Below are 10,623 nucleotides of genomic sequence, written 5' to 3'. Positions count from 1 at the left end.
TAAGGAGAAGGGAAGGTGTTAGGGGACAGAGACAGACAGACCTTTAAACACATTTCTGCCAGATCCTGCCTTTGTATGTAGGAATAAAACTGCAGAACTACTCTGTTGGCAATAAATAGGTGGGAACCCACCTGCTAAGTTGAGTTCTCAGCCCTCTCTTAAGGCTGCACCATAAATGGGATAACAATCTACTAGTTTTGTTTATTGTTCTAGTTACAGAATTGACAAAACATAAAATCTAAAATCAAAGTAAATCCACTCAGTTGGTATATATAATAATATATATAGGATTCAAACAATACATAAGAAACAATACAGTTACAAAAAAAAATTCCAGTAATCTATATTTTCAGTTAAACATTACTTAAACGAGAGCATTTTAAAGACTGTAATTTTCCAAATAAACTGTTAGATAACATGTCCAAGGAAAAGCAGACACAAACTTAAGGAAATGTGTGTGTGATCATGAATTCTGTCTTGCATTTGTACATGAGTGTCTTGCCTGTTCACCTGAAAATGTATCACTTAAGGAAGCCATATGGAAGTGTAAGAGGTTCGGGTGAGTAGGCTGGAATTATTTGTGATACCATGTTTACTACCACAACATGAAATTCAGCATGGTGCTCACTAGATTTCCACCCCATCTAAGATCTGAAGTTAAATCCCAGTGCTCCTGATTCCACAGGGCTTCTGTCTTTGTTCAGGAGATAAGTGGGATTGAAAAGCCCCTGACAACTTGACGTGGGCCCAGCAGCTTTGGATTAATTTCACTCAAAGATTTCCTTACATGGGTGTCATATAACTTTTAAAAAGTCATTTGCTACCAAAAAAAAAGAGGTACAGGATCGCTGAATTATCATCACATTTAACAGAAAAGGAGAAAACCCCACTTATTCTGCCCTGGAAGTAAAAGGTGGTTTGGATGCAGGTCTGCAAGGGTGAGGTCTGTGGATCTCCCTTCCTCCAGAGCAGGAGTGAGGAGGAGGAGAGCTCGGTGGGATGGATCCTGGCTCAAGGTCCCCTTCTCCCAGAGTTCCTCCAGCAGCAAGAGGGAGCAGCAGCGGGTGGAGATGTCTCTGAGGAGCAGTGGCTCCACAGGCAATGGGGCAGAGGGAGGGTGTGCAGTTCTCACTTCACTCTGTGTTAGAGCTGCACCTGAAATCACAGATATCATCTTACCTACTGAAACTCTGAATTCTGAACTCCAGTTCCATGAGAACTGAGAAAAGGGGAATATTTGCCTATCTTTTGATGGCAACATCTCGTGACAGAGGCAGCTTTTGCCAGTGCTCTGAGCTTATGTTGTATTTATTAAAAACTGGTAGTTGTGCTAGTAACTTGCTTTGTTTTTTAACTCCTAAACCTGAAAAGCAAATGTGAATCAACCTCTTTAAATTAAATATGAGAAACAATTACGTTTTGACAGTTTAATTGCATTCTTCCTCCAACATGGCATTCTAAACAAGATACCACATGTATTTAGCATGCTGATTATATTTTTAGATTGTTTTGCAATTAAGAAAGTATCCCTAAAAGAGATAAAATAATTGGCTGACTAAATCACTATTTCTTGAGGGAACAATATTAAGAAATGAATGTTGAATGGCTATATCCATAATAATTAGCTTTTAAATCACTGCTTAAAGGTTTTAGGTTTTAGCCTTCAAAATTGTATCTGTCATTCAATTTGCTGCATATTATTCAACTTTGCTTATGTAAAAAAAAAAAGGAAAAGATCCAACCATTGCCAACAAAACAGCCTTTAGTGTAACTGGCAGAATCTCAGGACTTTCAATGGCAAAAACACCCAGACACCCAAAATGTCTTTCTTTAGGACTCTCTTAGTCTATATTTCTGATAGTCATTGTGCCACTGATGTTGTAAATAGAAAAAAAAAAGGATACTAACTTATTTCAAAATCACTGACTATTTGTGTACATTCCAGCTTCCCTAGAGTACTGGGTGACCTTCACATTGCTCTTATTATTTTGCATAAAATGCTTTCTTACTTTTCTGGATAAAAAATTAAAGATTACGTACCAAACATTGTCATGAGTTTTGTTATTCCTCAACAGTTGATTGCAATGGGATGGTGGGATCTGAGCTGGAAAAAGAACACCTCCATTACCCAGGTTAAAGCTGCCTCTCGTTGATGATGTTCTGAAATTTCCTGTTAAAAATAAAATAATCTATTTAAAAGAGGGATGTTGGAATCAAAAATTCAATTCTGTTGAAAAAACTCCCTGTGTTTATAATTATCATTTCAACCCACGACCATGTGCCAAACATCTTTTTTTATTTTTACAGTATATTTTTGTTTGACTTTTCATACCAACAACGAACTAAAAACACATCTCAACTTCTTCCAGTGGAGGCAATGCAAGTTTTTATTCTGAGCCTTTTCTATGTAAATCTGTGCAAAGCCAAGCCAGTATTCAGAGAAGACACACAGTAGGCTCATGATTCACAACAAGACCATATGGAATTTGCTGGAACTTGATTTTAAGATACCAAATAAAATTGTATTTAGGAGCAGAAAAGTGAGAGGCTGAACTGCAGCTGAGTCTGAAGCAACATTGTTAAGACCTTTCATTAGGAATATAAAGTTCAACCTGCTTGAGATGCTCTTTAAGGTACATTGATTTCATACATTTCCTACTGAGGTGCACACAAAAATATGTGAGTAGGGATGCCAGTAGTTCACAGATGAATGATTTGTAAGGGGAAAGAGAGGTTAGCCCAGACATCTGGGTCAAAGTGAAGACATGCTGGTGAGAAGCAGAGTGCAGCAATGCTGGATGGGCTAACCAGCTGAAAATATTCCCAAGCCCCAGCAGCAGTGCTAGTGCAGAGAGGGCTTGTCTTGGCAGCTTTAAGAACAGGACCAGGTAGGCAGGGAGAGAGAACTGGGATTGCCCAGCAGACACAGCTGGAATAAGCACACAGACATTTCAACACACAAACTCACAGCATCACTCTTTACTTATTCCTCTGTAAAAGGCCTGAGAATGCATGATCCACGCTGGTTATTGAAATAAATGCCTCTGAGTATCATAGTGCAATGTAATTCTATAAAATAACTGGCAAATATAGGGTAATAAGAGATCTTTATTTAGTGCACAGTCCCAAGTAGAAGGTCCCAAAGAAAAAACAGGGTAAAAAGGTGTACCTCATCATGTACAGGAAATTATTTCAAAACTGTTTCCAAAACTGGGATTCAGAAAGAAATAAGTGGTGGCAAGACATAGCCATGAACCCTTTCCAGCCAGCATTCCGAACTGTGAAAATCATGAAGACAGTTGTGATAGGAGCCTGACAAGGCTTCACTCCTTGTACATGTTTCTGGCTTTTCAACAGCACCATGGATATCCAGCACAGGATATTGCTTCCCCACAGAGCCTGCCACGCTTGAGATGATGGGTCTGTGTTTTACAGGCTGAGAGCTGACCTATCTCCTTTTTAAGTCAATGGCTGTTTCCTGATTGTAGATTGTTAAAACCAGCACCAACATCACAGTGGCTGGAGTTGGAATAATTACACCCAAATGAGCTTTTAGGTAACAGGTTTTGATAGCAGCTTATCAATAGCTGACAGCTGGTGCATTGATAGAGAGGAGCTGAGCAAAGATAGCTCCTTATATGCCAGCTGCTAAGTGACAGCACAGACACCTAATTCAGTGGAGTTGCAGCCACCAAACCTCAAAGTCATCTCATCCCTTGTGCTGCTCCAGCCTTGCTGGCCTTTCAGCCAGGTTACCAGGTTGCATGAGATGAGCAATGGCCCTAAAATCTTCATGCAGGGATGCAGAAACTCATCAGGCAGCGAGTGCAATGGAAGACAGAGGAGTAAGGAAGAAAGAAAGAGAGAATTCCTTGTTTCAGCAACAACAAAGTGTTTAAGAGCTCAGCAATCCCTCCTTCACGCTGCCTAAGTTGTATCCAGTGCAACACACATTCCAAGTCAGAAGGCATTATTTTTATTGAAAGGTGGGAGTATAGACAGGAGAGCTGCAAGTTCAATTCATGTCAGTGACTGAAGAAACTTCTGTGCCTTTCCTTCTGCCAACAGCCATTGGTGCCACTTGTACATTTTTGCAAAGACAGTGGTCACTCCTAAGGTGTCACTTGCTAATGGCCTGTCCCTACCAAAAGAAAGAAAGCTGAGCCAGTTATTTGTGAACACATTTAGCTGAGTTTGGCCAGGAGGGGAAGATCAGACATTTGTCACAAATCTGCCTGTATATCTGATAACTGTGGTGAGTGAGCCTTGTGCTCCTGAGAGCCTGCTGACCCCCTCCAGACAGCAGCATCAGACAAAACTCTGATGTGGTTCAGATGAGCTACTTACACCAAAAATATAGAAGCAGTGATGGGCAGAACTGCTTAAAAATCAGGTTCCAACCATTTCTGGAACACTCAGTAAAACAGGTTGATTGATGGACAGATTTATTTCTTATGACAAATAGCCAAAATTCCTAAACCAGATCCCAGCACTTCAAGAGTCCTGTCACCAAGATCCCTCTGTGGACTGGAGGCAGCTCAGGTAAGATTTCTATCTCTGTGCATTGTCTACAGAACCAGGCAACCAGTTTCTTAACACAGGTGTTTAAGGTAAGGGCCTAAAAGAAGTGGGAATGAGCCACTCAGAGATGTAGGAACAGCAAGCTGGTGCCTTCACAGACATGCACCTTTCTGCTGCAACAACCAAACTGGATACATTTATGGATCTGTAGCATGTTGCTGAGATTCCTTCCCCAGCTGTCTTAATTCAACAGGTCTGATCCAACCCAGATACATTGATGAAAAAGGAAAAGACATGGGGAACCTCTAGTTTGGACTTAAGCTTTGGACTTAAACAACAGTCAGGTTTTGGCACAGGGAAGAGATTTCAAATGAGCACAAATTGGTGAGCTACAAATTTAGAAAGGGGGCAAACTATTTAGATTCAGGCCAGATATTTTGGGGAAAACAGACCAAAAGTAATATCTATTCTAAGGAAAAATACTGATAAACTGTGGAATTACAGACGGGCTCTTTCTTCTTTTTCCTTACGGTCTGGAGTATGCCTTGTAGCTCATCATATTTTTGGCTTCTGGCACATATTTTATTAACTTCCATTATGTACAGAAACAAAACAGACCACTATTTAAAAAAAAATGTTGTGAGTACAAAAAGAAATATAATGGCATATTCAAAGAGTAATTAAAGACTCTCTTATGAGATTTAAAAGCTGAGAAGAGTTTGAAAGACTTTCACACACAAAATATTATACAAAAATTATATGAAGCCATTTGCATCCACATTTGTGAGCCATGTGACTTCCCCTGAGATTTAGTTTGGCTTCTCCATTTAAAGCACTACAGATACTGAAAACTGAGGACTAAAAACTTGGCTTGCTATCAACCCCAAATTTCAGTTTAGATGATGCAGGAGCAACCAACAGAATCGGACCTCGCTTAACTCATTCCAGCCTGCTCAATTACTGTCACCATTAGAAATTGCTTCATGTGCCAAAACCCTTTAAGGCCAACCCAGCCTGATAAAGATGCCTGCAAAGCTGAGAAACTGCAAAACTCTCAGCATACTGTGCCTAGGTTGGATGATGTCAGGGTTGAAAGATATCCAGGAACACAGCTTCGGTTTTTTTCTGTCCTTGCTGTTCTAGAGATCTGGTCTTATCTGACATACTTGTAAGTGACACACACAGTAAAACACATGATCATGTGAGATGTTGTCAAGTGCCTTGTGATCATGGAGCTGGACTACCAGCAAGGCAAACCCTGACAGCTGCTGGATTGGGGTTGGATTGGACAGCTGCTCCTGTTATTCTTTCATAGTGAGCATTTTGCTGCACACAAAAAGCCCTATCTGCTCCTCAGGTGTAAGACTGGCTAAAGATGTTCTGCAGAATACGCAAGAGAATCTACAATAATTTTAGCCCTGTCCTGGGAAAGAAATGTGTCCAAGGGAAAGGCCTATTTTTAGATTGTCACTGTTTCATGGACATTAATGAAAAAGGTGGAGAGGCTGCTCAGAAGTTTCTTTGCTTCCCCTGTGCACAGCAGAAATGGGCATCACAGCAGCTCTAAAAACTTCTCTGCTGCAACAAGTGTAGTTTGACAGGAAAAAGTTGTAGCTAGAAGAAAATGATCCACAGAAGTTACAGGTGGGTATTTTTGTAACTGTCAAAAAAGCACCTTAAAAGTAGTCAGGTGGTGAATGAATGCAGGTTAAATGGTTATTAAGTTGAGCTTCCCTAAAAAACACAGTTTGTAGCTATAACTGAATGAAACTTGCTGTGAAATCTGCAGAAACACTGAAAGCTGATTTCTCACCATGCTGAGGTTCAGTTTCCAGGTCAAATTGTGACCTGATGTAAACGGAGTTTCCATGAAGTAAATGGGCCTCTGGCCCATCCCTGCTAAAGGTTGGGTCTAATATTTGTTGTTAACAAAATTTCCGAATCTACAGGTCTTTTAAATGAACATGCACCTTGCCCCTAACAAAATCTAACAATTATATTTCTGCAAACTCACTGAAAACTACCTTTCTTAGTGTGGTTTTCACCTGAAACCTCTTGTAGTTTCCATAATATTTTTGACTGAGATTTAGGGAACAACTTAAGAATTAAAGTGGAAGCTTAAAAGGGCAGAAAACCACAAGAACTAAAAGTAAAAATCCATATATAACCAGGGATGAACCCAGATGATAACCTCAGACCAGCAGATGGTGAAATACCTGGAGTCTCCTGACCCTGTGCCACCCAAGCCCCTGTCTCCATCCCACCCATGTCTTTATACTACTGGCAGGGTTTGGAGTGTATTGACTGACCCAGGTATTTCTGTAAGATTTTTCTCCACCTCATACCTACAGCTGATGGGAAGTCATTAAAAGATGTGACACAAGACTTTATCTGGATGGTGTGGTGAGAGGGCCACTGGCTTTCCTCCTGTCCCTCCCCAGCATGCAAGATGCAGGAGGACTGGGCCCAAACCTGAAAGCACATTATGTAAACAAAGAATGTACATAAATATACCTAAATAAAATCATAGAATGATTTGGATTGGAAGACCCTTAATGATCATCTAGTTTCAACCCTCCTGCCACGGGCAGGGACAGCTTCCATTAGATAATGTTGCTTAAAACCCTCTCCAGCCTGGCCTTGAACACATGCCCCAGGGATGGAACAGCCACAACTTCTGTGAGCAACCTGCTCCTGTAGCTCACCACCCTCACAGGAAAGAATTTCCTCCTAATGTCCAATCTAAATCCTCCCTCCTTCAGTTTAAAACCATTCCCCCTCGTCCTATCACTGCATGCCCTTGCAAAAAGTCCCCATAGAAATAAATTATCTTTTCATATAAAAATCTTCTAAAGCCCGTTTTCAGAAGAGTAATAGAACTGCCAGTCCAACACCTGCAGGGTTGGAAATAATTTACTTAGCCTCGCTGACTTTAGGGCAGGTTCTTCACTTGATAGATGGCCCAATTAAACATCTGTTAATCACATTATCTCGTCCCGAGGTGGAATACCTGGTTCTGCAATCCCATCCCTGTGCCAGATAGCATGGGATGGCCCCAGGGTAGCAGGGGGACCCCAGCAGGGCCCCCAGGAGGTGGCCGGGGCGCAGAGCCCGCCCGGGGCAGGGCTGGGGGGCTGTGCCTCCCTCCCCCTGCACAACCTCCCCGTAACCTCGCGCTCCTCAGCCCTCCTGGACATTTTAGGCCTTGATAATAAAGCAACATCTGCAAACTTACAAGTGCTTTACTCGAGTTAATTGAGTAAATTGAAGCAAGCTGCGGGGCAGGGGTGATCTATGATCCCAGGTTGCGGGCCGGGAAGGGAGACAACAGATTTACTGCAAAGACAGTGGGCGGCCTTTTGTTCGGGCCCTGGTTCACGGGAAGTTTGAGGTCACGAGGGATTAAAATATCTTCAGAAACAAATGGAATAATTTGGCTGAAATATAAGGCACGCAGTGCCAGCTCATGCCAGGAAACCAGGGGTGATTTATGTGCCTTCAATCCAACACATTTTTCTGATATCTGCCCCATTAGGTTGAATTTATAGATTTATTTTTTTTTTTAAGAATATGTATCCTCGTCTCTCGTTTTCTGACATGTTTGTGTTCTGGGGAGCAGTTCCAAGGATTGCAAAATAAATAAAAGGGCGCATTACCTTGCATTCACAAGGGCAGGGGCCTGCTGGTTTTGCATCTCAGGGGGGAAAAAAAAGCAAACCAAAAAAAAAAAAAGGGAAAAAGAGCAAACCAAAACAAACTCCCAACCTCCCATTTACTACACTTGTTTGGGAATTACTTATTAAAAAAGACATTAAACAGGTAATGCTCTTTCTCCTATAATCTGTACAAGTCATTAAGTTTAAGCACAATTCGCCACCTTGAAGTAATTGGATACATTGTAATTTGTTTTATGGTCTCACAGATGCAAGGTATTTGCCGAGCTATAAATACATAAAAGTGGTTTATACGAGCAGCCCGTACCGGTGTGAGTTGGGAAGGGAGAGCCCCTCCTGGTTTCCCTGTTCCCGAGCACACACGGACGCACATGCACCCGGCCTCGCGCCCCGTCTCTGTTTATTTCTATTTTATTTTTTACTTCGCTTTTTTTTAAAGCCTGGCTCATTTTTAGCGGGATATATTGTCCCTTTTGTAGTTTCTGTGCCGCTTTATTAAATCCCAAACTCCTTACAGAACTGTACCATTTTAATAACCCAAATCCACGCGGGCCGTAAAGCTGTCGAAACGTCCCTCGCGCCCGCCGTGATCAGCTGCACTGATATCAGCAGCCCTGATTAGCCAGGGCCGCTCACGCCACCCGCTTTTATTGCACGTGTCACTTACAGTTTTGACAGTTTTACAAGGCTTAATGGCTTTGTATTAAATACATTGTGTTTCGAGGAGACTGACAGTTCAGGGTATCTTGTAAATACGGTGCCGCGGCGTTTCCTCGGGAGCAATGAAACATCCAGCGTTTCTGTCGTAAGCAGGGGCACTGCACCAAAAACAAAAGTTCACCCCAGCCAAAGCTGAAGTCCAAGTATCAAGAAAAAAAAAAAAAAGCTAGGAAAACATATTTTCTTTTGTCTTTTTTTTTTTTTTAATATATGCGTCAAGCTACATATGTCTTGTAACACACTCAAACGTTGTGCAGCAAAAGCATCAGCAATAGCTGCAACACCTGAGGCACCTTCTCCACAGAAATTATTGGGAAAACACTCTTGCAAAAGTTTCCTACAAAACCCTGGTTTATTGTTTGGTTTTCTTACAAATAAAAAACATTGCCCAGAGGTATTGAAGTATTTCTGAACTTCTTTACCAAGCTGGTGTCTATTTTTAATCTCATGAAAAAACGTTGCCTAAACTGATCATTTCTGACGTGTTTTGTTCAGAAATGGGGTTGAAATTCACACCATTAAATCTGCTTGGACTTTAGGGTTCTTTTGGGCCTAAGATAGAGATGATCAGAAGGAAGCATCTCATTCTTTGAATGGCAGTAAGTTCAAAATCAAAATCAAAATCTCTACTTTTGGTTATAGGCCAGTTATTTCAGAAATTAAAATGAATCCCCCAACCTGAGAATCACCTTGACACAGATAAGCATTTTCACAACCAATTCAAGAGCAGACTGACCACTTAAGACCTGTGCATTGTATAAGTTTTTGCCCCCTCAGAGTATCTACTTACACATGTAATAGTTCTCTGACTGATTAAATTTGTACAACCTGTTATTTACTATATGAATCAGGTTATCAATCCCAGATATATTTCATTCACTGCTGTTCCTGTGCCAATTTCTCAACAAATGGCACAAGTGTCCCTTATCATTTACACACACAGGTTTTATTATTTTGATTATTATTTTTATTATTTTGATAATAACACTGGTACGGTTTCTTTATAGTACAGCCTTTTCTGTATGTGGTGACCAGTATGAATTTACTCACACCAGTAGAAATTCTCTCATTACTAGGAAGGAATGCTTTTGCTGCTACAGCAGAAGACACACTAGAGATTAACTATTTAAATTAAAAAAAAATGAACAGTGGCAAAATAGTACTCTCAAATGAAATTCTAAAACCAGAATAAATAAAATTACTTTATCCTAGACCTTAAATATCAAAAGATTGATGTTGCTTCTTTCTCCAGCTTGATGTGAGTAAAATATTAGAAATGTTCTAATGCATTTTGAGTGTAAAGTTCCTTAAAGTCTAAATTCATCAAGAAAAAAGTAATTCAATATATGATCACTCACCATCTTTTCTGGTATCAGGGAGCAGTAAAGGACCTGGTATCTGGTTTTACTATAAACACACACACATTAGTTTCAACTTTAGATAGTTTCTAGAGCTGATTTTGGCATGTCCCTGTATTTATTACCATGGAATTTTCAACCACCATACTGATTACTTAAAAGAGGGTCAGCCATTTGACTCTATGTACATCATTTCAGTGATGTCTGTAACCCACATGCAGGTGATCTACTGAACAGATAGTTCCCAATGCAAAAGTGCTGAAATTATCCCCAAATGCCATAGAAATTATCCCCAAATGCTGTCCAAGTACAAGATCAAGACAGGTATTTGGGATAAACCATGGTAGAGT

At 40.6% G+C, this 10,623-nt stretch overlaps 1 long non-coding RNA gene across 1 annotated transcript; it reads right to left on the bottom strand.

Moving 5' to 3' along the window:
* Window positions 1–854: 854 nt before the first annotated feature.
* Window positions 855–10,343, bottom strand: LOC127476926 (uncharacterized). Its single transcript, XR_007906787.1, has 3 exons — window positions 10,274–10,343; window positions 2,041–2,170; window positions 855–1,155 (listed from the first exon to the last, which is right to left on the bottom strand). It is a non-coding gene; the product is annotated as an uncharacterized LOC127476926 (long non-coding RNA).
* Window positions 10,344–10,623: the final 280 nt, after the last annotated feature.

Source organism: Manacus candei, unplaced genomic scaffold (assembly GCF_025592945.1).
Source record: "Manacus candei isolate 608988 ecotype Guabito, Panama unplaced genomic scaffold, ASM2559294v1 h1tg000050l, whole genome shotgun sequence".
Lineage (NCBI taxonomy): Eukaryota > Metazoa > Chordata > Aves > Passeriformes > Pipridae > Manacus > Manacus candei.
This window is presented reverse-complemented; position numbering and strand designations above follow the sequence as displayed.